This window comes from Eptesicus fuscus, chromosome 17 (genome assembly GCF_027574615.1).
Source record: "Eptesicus fuscus isolate TK198812 chromosome 17, DD_ASM_mEF_20220401, whole genome shotgun sequence".
NCBI classification, from domain to species: Eukaryota; Metazoa; Chordata; class Mammalia; order Chiroptera; family Vespertilionidae; genus Eptesicus; species Eptesicus fuscus.
In genome coordinates, this window is record NC_072489.1 from 39281232 (window position 1) to 39296811 (window position 15580).

Sequence of the window (15580 nt, forward strand, 5' to 3'; positions counted from 1 at the left end):
ACCTTTGCTTAGTAAAATAGGTCCAGTTATAGGAGAGAAAATCTATAATAGAGAAGAGTAAAGTCAAATAGAATCCAAATGAGCAGTCAGTGGTCAATCTAATTAACTCATGTCATTATAAAATTAGAAAGGCACTATGATTACTAACACATAACTACATAAAAAGAAATTGCATGATAAGAACTGAATTTCTTAATATGCTGTATTTTGTTCCACCTTGGAGATGTGGCTTGTGAAAACATTATGTCTAGTGGATTCTGGCAAAGTCCTTAATTGAAGCTCTATGTGGACAGAAAAATAGAAAAACTTGCTGAATTTTAAGAAGATGATTTGGTTGTTATTTTATTTTCTTAGAATAACAGATGCTAGAAATGTGAAAAAGTTATGATTTTAATCATAGCAAATTGACCATAACAATAACAACAACAATAGTCGTAACTACAGTTACCATTTATTGAGTGACTACTGATAAGAGACATGGTCCTTCCCGCTGAACCAGTGGTTCTCAACCTTGGCTGCACATTAGATGCACCAGGAAACCATTAAAAAATAGCAAGGAGGAGGCTCCACCTCAGTGATTCAGATTTAATTAGTCTGGGGTGGGACTCTGGAATTGGTATTTTCCACGAAGTTCTCCAGTGAATCTATGTGCAGCCAGAATTGAGAATGACTGGTGTGGTGGCACACTTAAACATGTAGATAATTAATTATAATGACCTTAGTGGTATGAAGAATGAGTGATATAAAGAATGAGTTTAGAGTGATAGGAGGAGTAATATGAAGTATGAATTTAGAGTGATATGAGGAATGCAGCTAGTATGGGATTCATGGGACGGGGTCTCTCAGGCATCCTTGAGGAAGTGACATTTTAGCTGAAATCTGAAGGCTGAGTAGAAAATAGCTAAGCAAAGGGAGTTGGAGAAGAATATTCCAGGGAGAGTGAAAAACTGCTCTAGGACCCTTTGGCAGGGGAGAAAGGGTGAAGGGGGATTGAAAAGAGGCTCCCGTACAATTTTATTCTCTTGGAGTTATATGGTAAAGAATCACAGATACCAAAAAAGTGAAAAAAGTTGTGAAATGTGAAAAGAGTGAGGGAATGGTGAATAAGAGGCTAGAAACCCAGGAGGGACAGAACATGTAGAGCCTGTGGTTTACACGAAGAACTTTGGTCTTTATTCTAAAGTAACAGGGGGCTATGAAGTATTTTAAGAAACTAGTGGGTGATGTGATCATGTAGACACTTTAAAAAGATCGCTCTGGCTGCATTGTGGAAAGCAAATTGTCAAGAGGCAAGAATGGATGCAAGGAGACCAGTTAGGGCCATGCTGTGGGAGGTGGTGGTGGTTGGACTAAGAAGGGGGCGGTGTGCTGGGGGAGGGGTGGGCATCAGAATCTTTGGGAGATAGACTCAGGACTGGATGCAAGGTCTCAGTAACATTTGCTGACTGAGTGGGTTGCCTGGATGTGAAGGGCCAGGGTGAGGAGGGAATGGAGGAAGATGACATTGTTTTTGGTGTTACAACCAGATGACTAGTAGAGATGTTCATTGAGCTCTAGATACTGAGATATGGAAAGCTATAGGAGGAACAGGTGTGGGGAGGAGGGGGAAAGCATGAATTCTATTTGGGCAGAATAGGTTTGAGGTGCCTATGAATTATCCAAGCTAAAAGGTTAAGGGGGCAACTGAAAGGTCAAGAACACATAAGTCTGTACTAAATATAAATTAGAGTATTTTCCACATAAGGACAGTAGTCACTGAGGCTATGGGGCTGGTTGGGATCTCTCTAATCACTCCTTTCATACAGAGCTCACTATGTCCTCACATCAGTTTCCCAAAGTAAGTGATGGAATTTGTCTAGAAAATGAAGATTTAGAAAGGTTAAGTAACTTGCCCAAGTCACACAGCTAGTAAAAGGCAGAGTTGCAATGCCATCCTATTAGGTCATTATAGTCATAAATAAGGAGATGCATTATTACCCAATGTATTGCCTCTATTTAATCAGAGTGACTTATTTTTTGAAACAATTGCAGAGTTAACCATGGTTGCTTAGAAAGAACTAAATGTGTGGTTCCTTCTATTGTAAAATATAATTTGAGTCTATTATTTTTCGTAATCAGTGAGAAAATATTCCATGGAGTTTATGACTAAGCTCTGGGATCCAGGTTTGGGATTTACTGCCCAAACATCTGTCCTCTTTGCTTCCTACAACACATGCAAACTGAAGTTGAGGTTGCCTGGCAGCTCACTAAAAATAGAACCATGGAGTTGAGAAGTTAAAACACATTTGTAACAATCAAATAAATCCACCCCCTTTTTCTTGATGGAAACCATTGTGTATAAAAATTCAAATCAATCTTATCCATTCATTTATTCAACTGACATATGGAATACTGACATAGGACAGACCCTTTGATGGTTTCTGGAGATCTAAAAGGTACACTCTGTTCTCAAGGCGTTCTGCTCTAAGAGACTGACACTGGTGAAAGGCTATTGTAGTATTGTGGGAGGGGTGCTGAGACAGATGCATAGATTATTTAATTCATCATTAGAAGAGGGGCAAGAGACTTTCAGGAAGACTTCCTGGAAGTGGTGACACATAAATTGATGACTCTCAGCCTCAATTTCCTCAAGTTGGAGTTAGCTAGATAAAGAATAGAGAAGAGTGTTTTAAGCAGAAGAAACAAGAACATTGTACAAGGCATAAGGATGTGAAAAAGAAGGACCAATTTAGAGAGTAATACCTTGAACTTACCTGAATTGTGTGGGGACATAGCCTTAAAATTGTTGTTGAAGAGTTTGACTTTTATTTTGAGACACATGGAATCAACTGAAGAAGTTGACACTGGTAGGTTGCATAATCAGGTCTTCGTTGTTATATTGGTCATGTTAGCTTCAGAATTGAGGATGGATTGGAAGGGGGCAGGCCTCTACAGAAGTTGTTGTAGGAGTCCAGCCAAGAAATAAAGAGTGAACAAATGGATTTGAGAGATACTTAGTGGGTAGAATCAACAAACTTGGAGTTTGTTTGGAGGAAGAGGAGTTTAGGGAAATGGGGGCATGGTAGTGACCTTCACTGAGAAGATTATGCAGAAAAACTGGAGAAAGAACATTAAGTTTTAGACATGCTGAGTTTGGCTGTAGACACAAAAAACAGATGTCCAGGGGGTGACTTGAATTATAGTCAAGAGGAAGTCTTAGACTGGAGGTACACATCAGGGGGTCATTGCTATAGCAGATTAGGGAATCGTCCTCATAAGGATTAGGGAGTCATTACCATTCAGTTGGGTGTACATATATGAAGTGAGATGAGCCAAGTTTCCAAGATGAAGCTCTGTGGTACATCCCTATTTACAGGGTATGAGGAGACAGAGGAGTCAGCAAAGCAGAGGTCAGAGAAGTAGGAGGACTACTAGAAGAGCCCAGTGTCATGGGAGCCAGGGAAGGAGAGAGTTTTTATGTTTTTATTATTTTGGTTAATTTCACCTGAGGATTTTTTTTCCCATTGCTTTTCAGAGCGAGTGGAAGGAAGAAAGGGAGGGAGAGAGAGAGAGTTAATGAAAGAGAGAAACATCAATGTGAGGGAGACTCATCCACTGGTTGTCTCCTGCATGTGCCCGACTGCAACCCAGGTACGTGCCCCTGACCAGGAATCGAACCTGGGACCCTTCAGTGTGCAGGCCGACACTCTAACCACTGCGCAACACTGGCAGGGGCAGGAGAGAGTTTTTATAGTAAGAAGTTAACAGTGTCAAATTCTATAGGAAGTGTAAATACTGAAAAGTGTCCATTGGATATTTGTGTAAGTGGCGTAGTGAAATGGTGGGGCAGAAGCCAGGTGTGGTGGACCAAAGAGTGAGTGGGCTGTGGGGAGGTGGAGTTTAGGGATGCACGGAGTGTAAGGGGAAAAAAAACAAGTTAAAGGAAATCAAATCATAAGAACTTATACAGCTCACTGGGGATGCTGAGGGAGAGAGCCGAAGGTAAGAAAAGTGGAATAAACATATCAGCACCATATAAAGCTCTAAGAAGAGAGGAAGTAGCCTTTTTCCCTGCTCTGACCTGAGAGAATAGGTGGTGGGTAGGCCCAATAGTATCTTTGTAATTCAAGTTACCTTGCCATGTCCCTAAAGATGGGTCTACCAATGTGTCATTCTCCTAGGTCAGTGGTCGGCAAACTCATTAGTCAACAGAGCCAAATATCAACAGTACAATGATTGAAATTTCTTTTGAGAGCCAAATTTTTTAAACTTAAACTTCTTCTAACGCCACTTCTTCAAAATAGACTCGCCCAGGCCGTGGTATTTTGTGGAGGAGCCACACTCAAGGGGCCAAAGAGCCGCCCGCATGTGGCTCGCGAGCCGCAGTTTGCTGACCTGGTCCTGGGTCAATTGTAGGCAATTGAAGACTTTCCCAGAAGATGGAGTAAAATTTTCCTCTTCAAATCATGTGCTCCCCAGAGTCTTAGGGTTTGCAGGAATTTCTAGGAAGAATTTTAAATATTTTAGCCATCATTTCCAAGTACCATAATATATGCTTCCTTTCGTTGGGTATCCTGGGCGTTTGCTGAGGTGAATAAATACACTTTTCCTTCCATTAAGAACATTATTGTAATTTCAAAGATGAAAAAGCATATGGAATCACTCTTATCTGCTTTGGTCCTCCAAGTCAGCTTTTTTGTCTCGCTGTACCTCGCCTACCTTAGTGAATCTGAGCCAATGAGAAAGCAGGCCACCTGCCTGTGAACAACAAGTGCACAGACTGTGCTGTACATGTGGCTCCTGTGGTCTCTGCATTGCATCTGTATTTTATAAGCAGCCTGTGTCTTACAGGGAAAGAATCTATTTTACCTTGTGGAATAAAAAGAATGAGAATCTTGTGAAACCAAACATGCAAAGATGGGTACAGAAGGCACAATCCCCACTTGCTGTTTAACAATGATCAGCTCATTTTTTTTACTCTAGAAAAATCATGGCAAGATAGGTTGGCGAACAATAAGTAATAGTGGGGGCAGTTAGTCTGATTATTTTAGGAGGGTCATCTTTCATCACTATGGAGAAAGAACTTGCTGGTTAAGGATATACTTGAGTCATGGGCACCAGACCTTGCTGGAAACACACCACATTGACCAATTCTAGTTGCCTTTTCACTCCATGCAGACGACCCCATTCACCATATGTACACATTGTTTCCTCATTCAGGATACAAAATTGAGGACACCATTTTCTTTCTTTCTTTCTTCTTTCTTTCTTTCTTTCTTTCTTTCTTTCTTTCTTTCTTTCTTTCTTTCTTTCTTTCTTTCTTTTTTTAATAAATCTTTATTGTTCAGATTATTACAATTACTTCTCCTTTTTTCCCCCCATATCTCCCCACCACCCGGTTTCCACCCCCCTCTGCTCTTACTCCCCCCCCCCGCCCGTTGTCCTTATCCATAGGTGTATGATTTTTGTCCAGTCTCTTCCCGTACCCCCCACACAGACACCCCTTTCCCCCTGAGAATTATCAATCCACTCCCATTCTATGCCTCTGATTCTATTATGTTCACCAGTTTCTTCTGTTCCTCAGATTTTTAATTCACTTGATTTTTAGATTCACTTGTTGATAGATATGTATTTGTTGTTCATAATTTTTATCTTTTTTTTCTTCTTTTTCCTCTTTTTAAAGAATACCTTTCAGCATTTCATATAATACTGGTTTGGTGGTGATGAACTCCTTTAGCTTTTTCTTATCTGTGAAGCTCTTTATCTGACCTTCAATTCTGAATGATAACTTTGCTGGGTAGAGTAGTCTTGGTTGTAGGTTCTTGCTATTCATCACTTTGAATATTTCTTGCCATTCCCGTCTGGCCTGCATAGTTTCTGTTGAGAAATCAGCTGACAGTCGTATGAGTGCTCCCTTGTAGGTAACTAACTGTTTTTCTCTTGCTGCTTGTAAGATTCTCTCTTTGTCTTTTGCCCTTGGCATTTTAATTATGATGTGTCTTGGTGTGGTCCTCTTTGGATTCCTCTTGTTTGGGGTTCTGTGCGCTTCCTGAACTTGTAAGTCCATTTCTTTCACCTGGGGGAAGTTTTCTGTCATTATTTCTTCAAATAGGTTTTCAGTATCTTGCTCTCTCTCTTCTTCTGGCACCCCAAAAATTCGGATATTGGTACGCTTAAAGCCATCCCAGAGGCTCCTTATGCTATCCTCACATTTTGGATTCTTCTTTCTTTCCACCTCTCTGGTTGGGTGTTTTTTTCTTCCTCATATTCCATATCTTTGGTTTGACTCTTCGGGTACAGTGGTCTACAGTTGGGTGTCTGTATATTCTTTATTTCAGACAGTGTATGCATAATTTCTGACTGGTCCTTTTCCATCTTTTTGATATTCTCATTAAGGTCCTTGAAGGTCTCTTCAAGTTTCTCAGTGGTTTTTAAAAGATTCTTGAGTAACCTTATAAATGTGGTTCTGAACACTGTGTTGTCCATTAGTTTGCTTTCCTCCATCTCTCCTACTCGTGACATACTTCGGTGTCTCCGCATTTTGGCTGCCTCTCTGTGTTGATAGAGTGGCTTTGTGTGGATAGTGACCTATAGGGGCTGGTTGCTCAGCTTCCTCAATCACTCTAGGTGGTCGCTCTTGGTACACCCCTTTGTGGGCTGAGTGGAAAGTCTTGGTGTAGTTAAAAGCCTTGATTGCTGTTGGTACACTGGGAGGAATTGACCTCCAGGCCAATTGGCTGTGAGGACCTGCTGTGTCTATAACGGAAGAATTGCTGTGCTTGAGACACAGTAGGGCTTTGCTCACTGAGTCTGCCTCTTGAATGTGTCCCTTATGAGAGTGGTTGAAATCTGGTGTCACCCACACCGACCTCTAGATACCCTAGCGTCTGGATCTCCAATGGGGTGCAGGTCTGAGGCCTCCCAGCAGGAGCTACAGCAAGTGCTACAGTTTTCTCCTCTTTGCTTGGGCAGTTTTGGAGCAGTCTGACTGGAGCTGCAGTTAATTTGGTTGAGCTGCCACAGAACAGGCCATTTATACGTAAAAGCCGCTGTGTGGAGCCTGGGCGGGTTTGTAGAATGTGCGGGGTGGGGTCTCAGAGCGGGGCGGGATCTCAGGGCGTCACTAGGCTGGGGCGTGGCCAACGGCCATGGCTGCCTTCAGCCGTCTCTGCGTTTTCGCGTTTCCAAGTCCCCGTGACCCGTGCTCCAGCGCAGCAAACCCTGATTGCTGGGCGCACCTCTGCAGAAAAGTCACTCTCACACTCCGACTGATGGCCGAGAGTCCAGCTTCTCCCCGTAGGCGTCTGGGTCCCCCACATGTCCCCAGAAACTGGAGTTCAGAGTGATCGGGAGTTTGTCTCCCTTCGGTTTGAAGAAAAGCCGTGCGCCCAGTTGCCCGCCGCCAGCCTGCTTCGCGCGCGCCTCTGTACCTCAGCTCTCCAGTGTTTGCACTCCCTTCTCTTCTTAGTTGTAAATCTACCACTCAGCCATCTTTCCCGTGGTTCTGGGTGGTAGATGTTTTGTTTTTTCGTTGTATTTTTGAAATTGTGCGAGGTGGCAGTTTAGTTGTTTAACTTTGCCGCCATCTTGGTTCCTCAGGACACCATTTTCTTAGTTGTATTCTGGATTTGAGGAAATATTCAGGTCAAAAGATTGAACATACTTTAAAGTGTGGGCAATTTTGGTAGGAGCTGCTTTCATCTGTCATGTGTTGGTCTTACTAGTTTTGCTCAAGGAGGACACTCCTTTCTCCAAGGTCCAGGGTTCTTTCTCTAACCCCTCCTGCCTTCCACCTTACTAAATGAGTTCAGAAAATATGCTTTAAAAAAACTAGGGGACTCTTGGATTGCCCCTTCCAAATATCAGTTCTATCTGTCACACCATTGATAGGAACTAGGTATTAATCAATTTAAGATGGAGTTTTCACATTAGTATCTAAAGTGCTAACTTGATTATATTTTATCCAGAGAGTGTTCCCTCTTGTCCTATCTAATAAAAGAGAAACATGCAAATTGAGCGTACCTCTGCTATGCCCACAAGCCACGCCCACCAGCCAATCAGGAGCGAGTATGCAAATTAACCCAACAAATATGGCAGCAGCCACAGAGCTGGAGCAAGCAGGAGGCTTGGGTTACCCCCAGCGATGGAGGAAGTCAAGCTTCCTGCCTGCTCTGGCTGGCCCTGGCCTCCGCTCAAGGCTACAAAGATTCAATTATAGAAGATAAATAGATCCCAGATACCAGGGCCTCCGTTTGGGTCACCGGGGGGGAATGGCCAGCCTGCAAACCACCACAGGCCCCTCGCCCAGGCCACCCCACGCTCCAAGGGAACCCCCACCCTGATGCAGGACACCCTTCAGGGCAAACCAGCCAGCCCCCACCTGTGCACCAGGCCGCTATCCTATCTAATAAAAGAGTAATATGCAAATTAACCATCACTCCAACACACAAGATGGCTGCCCCCATGTGGTCAAAGATGGCTGCCCTCATGTGGACACAAGATGGCCACCACAAGATGGCCAACAGGGGAGGGCAGTTGTGGGTGATCAGGCCAGCAGGGGAGGGCAGTTTTGAGGGACCAGGCCTGCAAGGGAGGGCAGTTGGGGGCGATCAAGCCTGCAAGGGAGGGCAGTTAGGGGTGACCAGGCCGGCAGAGGAGGGAAGTTGGGGGTGACCAGGTCTGCAGGGAAGGGCAGTTAGGGGCAATCAGGTTGGCAGGGGAGCAGTTAGGCATCAATCAGGCTGGCAGGGGAGTGGTTAGGGGCACTCAGGAGGGCAGGCAGGCGAGCAGTTGGGAGCCAGCAGTCCTGGATTGTGAGAGGGATGTTTGACTGCCCATTTAGGCCCGATCCCAGTAGGATCACATCCCTTGAGGGGCCCCAGATTGGAGAGGGTGCAGGCTGGGTTGAGGGACACCCCCTCACCCCATGCATGAATTTCGTGCACTGGGCCTCTAGTATTGATATATAACAGCAGAGGTGCCTAAGAGGAGGTGCCAAAACTCCCTCAAGATAGAGCTTTAAATCTCCTCAAAGCCTGACCAAGTGAGACCTGATCATTCTACCTCAAAGTATACAAAAGAGATGACATTGATCTGGAAAGAATGAATGAATGGGGACCCAGAGATGGCTGCCTGGACTAATCAGGTTGCTGAGTGACTAGTAGGGTAATAAAGTGGGCAGAAAATCGGCAAAGTCAACATCAAAACACCAACGCACAAACTTCCCATTCACCCAATGCCCATCTTCCAGGCTCCTACCATCTTTGGCATTTACTCCAAACTTGAAACCTTTTTCAACTCAAAGTCTTTGGATTATCAGGAATTTCTTTAAGAATTTCAAATTGCTTAGAGAATTAAGGAAGGAAGGAAGATAGGGGAGGGCCAGAAGAAGAAGAGAGAATGGAGGGGAAAGGAGGAGTGAGGAAGTAAGAAAGGGCGTGTGGTAACATATATTAAGAATTGTTCAGTGCGGAAGGGAATTAACATACAGGCTTGGGACTGCTATCCTTGGGGGACCTGCTTGCTGGGTTGGCCCATGGCTAGTGTTGGGAGCTGGGATATCAGAAGGGTTCTGACCATTCTGGAGAACTGAAGAGGTTGGCTTGCTGTGCCTGGACTATTTGTGCTGGGCACCTACTTTCCTCTTGGGAGTTTGGAATATTGATGTATGCTGGATGGAAGTGCCTATGTGACTGGCTCCCAAAGAAAGCCCTGGCAACTGGGTCTCTGTGTGCTTCCCTAATAGACCACATTTCAAATGTGTTATCACAATTTATTGCTGGGGGAATTAAGTGTGTCCTATATTCTCTACTGGGGGGGGCGGGGGAGACCATTGGAAGCTTGCATCTATCTGGTTTTCCCCAGACTCTGTCCTATACATTTTTTTCCTCTTTGCTGATTTCACTTAATATTCTTTCACTATAATGAATCTTAGCCACAAGTATGACCACATGCTGAGTCCTGTGAGTCCTCCTAGTGAATCTATAACCTTCCAGACATGTCTATGCCTTTACCCAATGAGAACACACTGCACAAATTATTCTGTATATTGTTCTTAACAAAATGTTTGAAGACAGTTTGTATCAGCATTAATGGATCTTAATCTTTTCCTTGCCTGCATAGTATTATGTATAGCTGTACTAGAATTTATACAGTCAAACCTCAATTAATGGACCATTAGTAATTTTTAGTCTTGCTATTATAAATAGTCCTACCAACATGTAAGATGTGCCTGTTTCCCCACATCCTTGTTGATATATACAATTTCTTTATTGAATTTTCAGTATACAGTTATATGAATTTTAATAAATGTATATAGTCATTTAACCACCACTGCAATCAAGAGTATTCTATCATCTCAAAAAGTTCCCTTGGACCTTTGTAGTTGATTCTCTGTCTCTGCACCTTTGCACACTGTTTTAATTTTTTGTCCTTAGTTTTGCCTTTTCCAGGATATCATATAAATGCAGTCATGCAGTACATAGTATTGTGAGTCTGATTTCTTTAACTTAGCATAATGCTTTTTAGATTCATCCATGTTGTTGCATTTATTAGTAGTTTATGCCCTTTTCATTGTTGGGTAGGATTCCATTGTATGGCTCTGTTACAATTTCAGTACATTGACTAGTTGATGGGCATTTGGGTTGAGTTTTCTGGTGGTGAATAAAGTCATTAGAAATATTTAGATACAGGTTTTTGTATAGACATATGTCCTTACTCTTCTTGGGTAAATACCTAAAAGTGGGATTGCCATGTCATAGAGTAAGTATATGTTTAACTTTATAAGAAACTGCCAAACTCTTTTAAAAGTGTCTGTGCCATTTTGCATTCTTAGCAGCAAGTTACAAGAGTTCCAGTTGCTCTGAATACTTGTCAACATGTGGTAGTGTCATTATTTTTATTTTTGCCATTTTCAATAAGTGTATAACATTATTATATATTTATCAAACTTTTAAAATTTGCTATTCTGTTAAATGATAAAGGTATCTCGTTATTTTTTCATTTACATTTCTTTAAGGGTGATTAGAATATATTTACTATATTGAAAATACATATTTATTTTTTTGAATTGTCTTTGCCCATTTTTCTATTTAGATGGGTTGATCATTTTCTTAATGATTTTAAATGACTGTATACATTAAGAAAACCAATTATTTCATGGTGTTATGAACATTTTCACATTATGTCATTTTTTACTTTGTTTATGGCATATTTTGTTGCAGAAATATTTTTTTCCATTTTTTTATTAAGGTATTACATATGTACATATCTTCCCATTGCTCCCCCACCCCACTCCCATACATGCCCTCACCCCCCAGTGTCTTGCGTCCATTGGTTACGCTTATATGTATGCATACAAGTCCTTAGGTTGATCTCTTATCTCCCCCACCTCTCCCTAACCTTCCCGCTGTAATTTGACAGTCTGTTTGATGCTTTACTGCCTCTGTATCTGTAATGCTTCACGAATTTGCATGTCATCCTTGTGCAGGGATGCTATTCTTCTCTGTATCGTTCCAATTTTAGTATATGTGCTGCCGAAGTGAGCACTGCAGAAATATTTTTATGTTGCTTCTGACTTTTGTACCTCATGGGTAGAAATGAGAGAATTTATTAATGTAAGAAGGTATAGAACACAGGGGACTGTAAGTCTAGGCCACCTGGGTGGGTTAGTTCACCCCACCCCCACCATGACCCCCACACTAGTGATGTATGGCCAGTACAGATTTTCTCAGTCTTTTTCATTGGTTACAACCAAGGATTGCTGAGAAATGCAGCTGCTTTGAGAAAGTGTAGAGTCCCCAGGGCATAATTCTTCAGTTTCAGATGTGGAAGAGGATTCATTTAGTGGAAGCAATGTGCTTACTGCAGAGACCATCAATACATGAGATTGTTGTGCTTGTTGGCTGGGACCCAGGGAATTCCTGTCTGCAGTCTCAGTGATATCACTTAGAGGGAAACAGCCTTCCTCCTATATTTGAATATGGGATTCCCCAATGTCCACAAAGACCTATTGTGCTCCATGCAATCTATGGGCAAAAGAATTTAGGAGAGGCCAGAGGGGTGTGGGTGAGGAGGTAGACAGTATGGTAGGAGGAAGTGAGGAGGCTAGCGGGGGAAGGGGACTCTTTTGCTTCCTTATTTCCCCGCATACAGAGCCCATGTTGGCATTTGATTTTTGCAGTCATTAACATTTTTAGAGTCAGGCACACCAAGTGCAAAGTCACTTACTTACTGCTAATCTGAGAAGAGCACAACCCACAGCAAGGAGAACTGTGGCGTGGGGAGCATGGGGCGGCAGAATCCGATTGGCAGGAAGAGCTTTTCCTCCACCTCCTAATTCAGGTCTCCACTGCCAGTGTGTCACTACATGGCTCTTCCCAACCAAAGCTGAACCTCTGAGGCATCCACCCAGGATCAGTCAGGCTTGTTTAAGATAAATATACCCGCTTTCTTGGGAACTGAGAATAGCCAGCTAATTAACATTCTAAAGAGTAGAACTAAGAGATCATAAATAAACAACTTCCTCTGAAGTCTGTGGTTCAAAATATTCAGTGGAGGAGGACATGAGTTATTTACTCAATTACCTGTCTCTCTACCTCTCTTTTCATTCCCCTCAATACACATCTTTCTTCTGCTCTTATTCTCTGACTGTCTTTCCTGCCTGTCCATCTTGTTTTCCCTGTCTCCTTTGCCTTTTGCCACTTTAACCAACTGGTCATCATCAAATGAAGTACATTTTTAGCAATTGTGTATTTATTGACAGTGTACTAACTTTCTTGATTTGAACAAGGCAGGAAAAAATCCAACCAAATTAAACTTTTATCTTCAAACTTGACTCTCAATTTGTTAATTGGGAAAAAATGGGGTGGGGAGAGTGTGAGTGAAGCAGACTAAGATCTTTCCATTTCCATTTGGGTGAGTTCTTTTGCATTGGGTCAACTGAGACACATTCCTGAACCTCATTCCTGATCCTCATTCCTGACCCTCAATTGAGTCTCCCTACCCCAACTCTACTGCAAGGAATGAACCCGAGTTATTTCTACATGTCTCCAATGCAGGACTTTGAACCAGTGGAATGGAGTGGAGAGACTAGGACCAAATCCTTATACTCCCCTTTGCAAGAGTTATGACTGAGCAAGTCAACCTCCCCCTGAGAACCACAATCTCAGCATCTGGCATTTAGCTGTAAGCTTCTTACTATCAGAGACCAAAGACTCTTTAATTAATTAATTAGTTAATTAATTAATTAATTTAGGAGGTTTAGAGGTGGTGTATTTTAAAAGGTACAACATTATCTGGTGTCATCAGTAACAACAGTCCATATAGCCCCTCCAGTCCAGTCATTCAAGTCAGTCCCTTTTCATTTCTGGATGATAAGATTGGCTCCCACATACAGCACTGGTACTAAATACCAGACACTGTACTAAGCTCCAGTCATATGGAATAGGGTAGGGCAGTGGTGAAAAGCCTAGCCTCTGGGCCAGGATGCCTGTGTATAATTCTTGATCCCAACATTTACATAATTGTAATGTTGGACAAGTTACTTAACTTTTCTGTGACTCAGTTTCCTCATTTGTAAAGTGACAATAATGATGATGACAACAGTAACTATAATTATGACCTTATTTAGAAGCAATGTGTTTGCAGATATAATTAAGGATCTTAAGATGAGATCATTCTGGATTTAAGGTGGCCCCTAAATCCACTAAATGACTGATGTCCTGCTAAGTCAAAGGGGAGGGTAAAGGCCATATATAAACAGAGGCAGAGTTTGAAGTGTTGTAACCACAAGTCAAAAAACCCCAGGAGCCAGCAGAAGCTGGAACAGGCAAGAAAGAATTCTTCTCCAGAACTTTTGGCCCTGTTGACACCTTGATTCTGGACCTGTGGCCTCCACATAGTGAGAGAATAAATTTCTGTTATTTTAAGTCACTAAGTTTGTGGTAATTTGTTGTGATAGTCCTAGGAAACTGATATGAATGATGTAACACATTTACTTCATAGGAGTGTAGTGAGGGTTAAATCAGTTGCTATATTTCAAGTGTTAAGAGCAGAATCTGGAATACAGTGAAGGCTCTAAGTGTAGGCTGTTAAGTATTGTTAGCTCATTGAATCTTACCTAGCAACAGGTACTACTGTAGGTACTATACTGACTCCCATTTTTCACAGGAGAAAATGGAGGCTTAGAGAGACTGAATGAAGGTGAGCTGGTCTGGATTTTGCTTTCACTTGAGCCACCTCTCAAAAGTCTGTGGAGTTTGGCTTTCTGCTAAGGGATCCTGGTGACTATTGGCTTGGCAATCCCTCATGATGATGCTCTCTCAGCCAACATTCTTTAGTCCTGAGCTACAAAGACCAGAAGGAATAGAGAAGACCTCTCATGTGATGGTGTTTACTCCTCTTTGATGAGTCTTCCCAGCCCTGATCTTGGCACAAACTTCACTCCTACAGAGCCAGGCCCTCTTCTGGCTGTGTGGTTGTCCCAGGACCTGACCTCATTGGGGTAGCCTCAGTACTTCCTCACAAGAGGTGTGCTGTCTAAAAGGCCACACCCTCCCTCTTCAAGGACTTCAAAGGCCCCCATGGTAGTGCTGAGTGTAGAATATACAAATGACTAGAAATAAGATCACGTTAGGTAAGGGAAAGCCCTCACCGGAACCTACAAGGCCCTACAAAGCAAGGCAACCTGTTAATACCCCCTCCCCTCCGACCATATCTTATTATTCTTCCTTTTATCACTCTCTCAGCCATATTGGCCTCCTGGTCAGGCACTGTCCCATCTCAGGGCCTTTGCACATGCATTTTTGGTTGTCTTAAATACCTTTAGTTGCCTAGAGGTATGCATACATTCTCCTTATACTCAATACTCAATATCACCATTTCAGAGGGGCCTTTTCTAATCACCCTAACCTTCCTCTTTACTCTTCTTTTTCTTTCCTTCCTTAACAGTTATAATTATGTAACACTATAGATCCGATGCAAGAAAATTCATGCAAGAGTAGGCCTTCCTTCCCCCGGGCTGCCGGCACCGGCTTTCCTCCGGCACCGGCTTTCCTCCGGCACTTGGGACCGGGGCTTATCCCCTCTGGCCTCCTACAGGCACCCAGGACCCTGGCCAGCTTCCCCCGGGCCGGCCGCAGGCACCCAGGACCCTGGCTGGCTTATTCTGGGCCGGCCGCAGTCCCGGGTGCCAGGCCCTGGCTTTGTCAGGAAGGACATCCAGAAAATGTCTGGTTTAATTAGCATATTGCCCTTTTATTATTATTATTATTATTATGAATACTATAAATTTTATTTCTTTATCTTGTTCATTGTCTTTTCCTCCAAACTAGAATATACTACCATGAGGATAGGGTCATTTGTTTTGTTCACTGCTGTAGCTCATAGTCAAGGGCAGGTCTAGTGCATAGTATTAAACATTCAATAAAAAATTGTTGAATGACTAGTTTAAAGAATGAGTGAAGCACAGCCCCCCCCAACAACAGTACTCCCAAACTGAAATGGGTCAGTCCATTAAATATTTAGAGGAAGCACATGAAGAGAGGCCTGTCAGAACAACCGAGCTCTGAAGCATATGGAGGGAAACACAGCCTCCTACTGA

General features: G+C 42.7%; 1 protein-coding gene and 1 non-coding gene across 5 annotated transcripts in view; one reads left to right on the top strand and one right to left on the bottom strand.

Annotated features, from left to right (window-relative positions):
- Positions 1-15580, top strand: part of ENTPD1 (ectonucleoside triphosphate diphosphohydrolase 1) — a 94457-nt gene that overhangs the window by 33974 nt on the left and 44903 nt on the right. The window contains exon 2 of one of the 4 annotated variants that reach the window (XM_054729383.1): positions 3515-3630. The exons of the other annotated variants lie outside the window; for them this stretch is intronic. The gene's annotated coding sequence lies outside the window, so the exon portion shown is untranslated. The remainder of the gene's footprint in view (positions 1-3514; positions 3631-15580) is intronic. 4 annotated transcript variants of the gene reach the window in all.
- Positions 11423-11526, bottom strand: LOC114232558 (U6 spliceosomal RNA). The gene has a single exon (XR_003618631.1). It is a non-coding gene; the product is annotated as a U6 spliceosomal RNA (small nuclear RNA).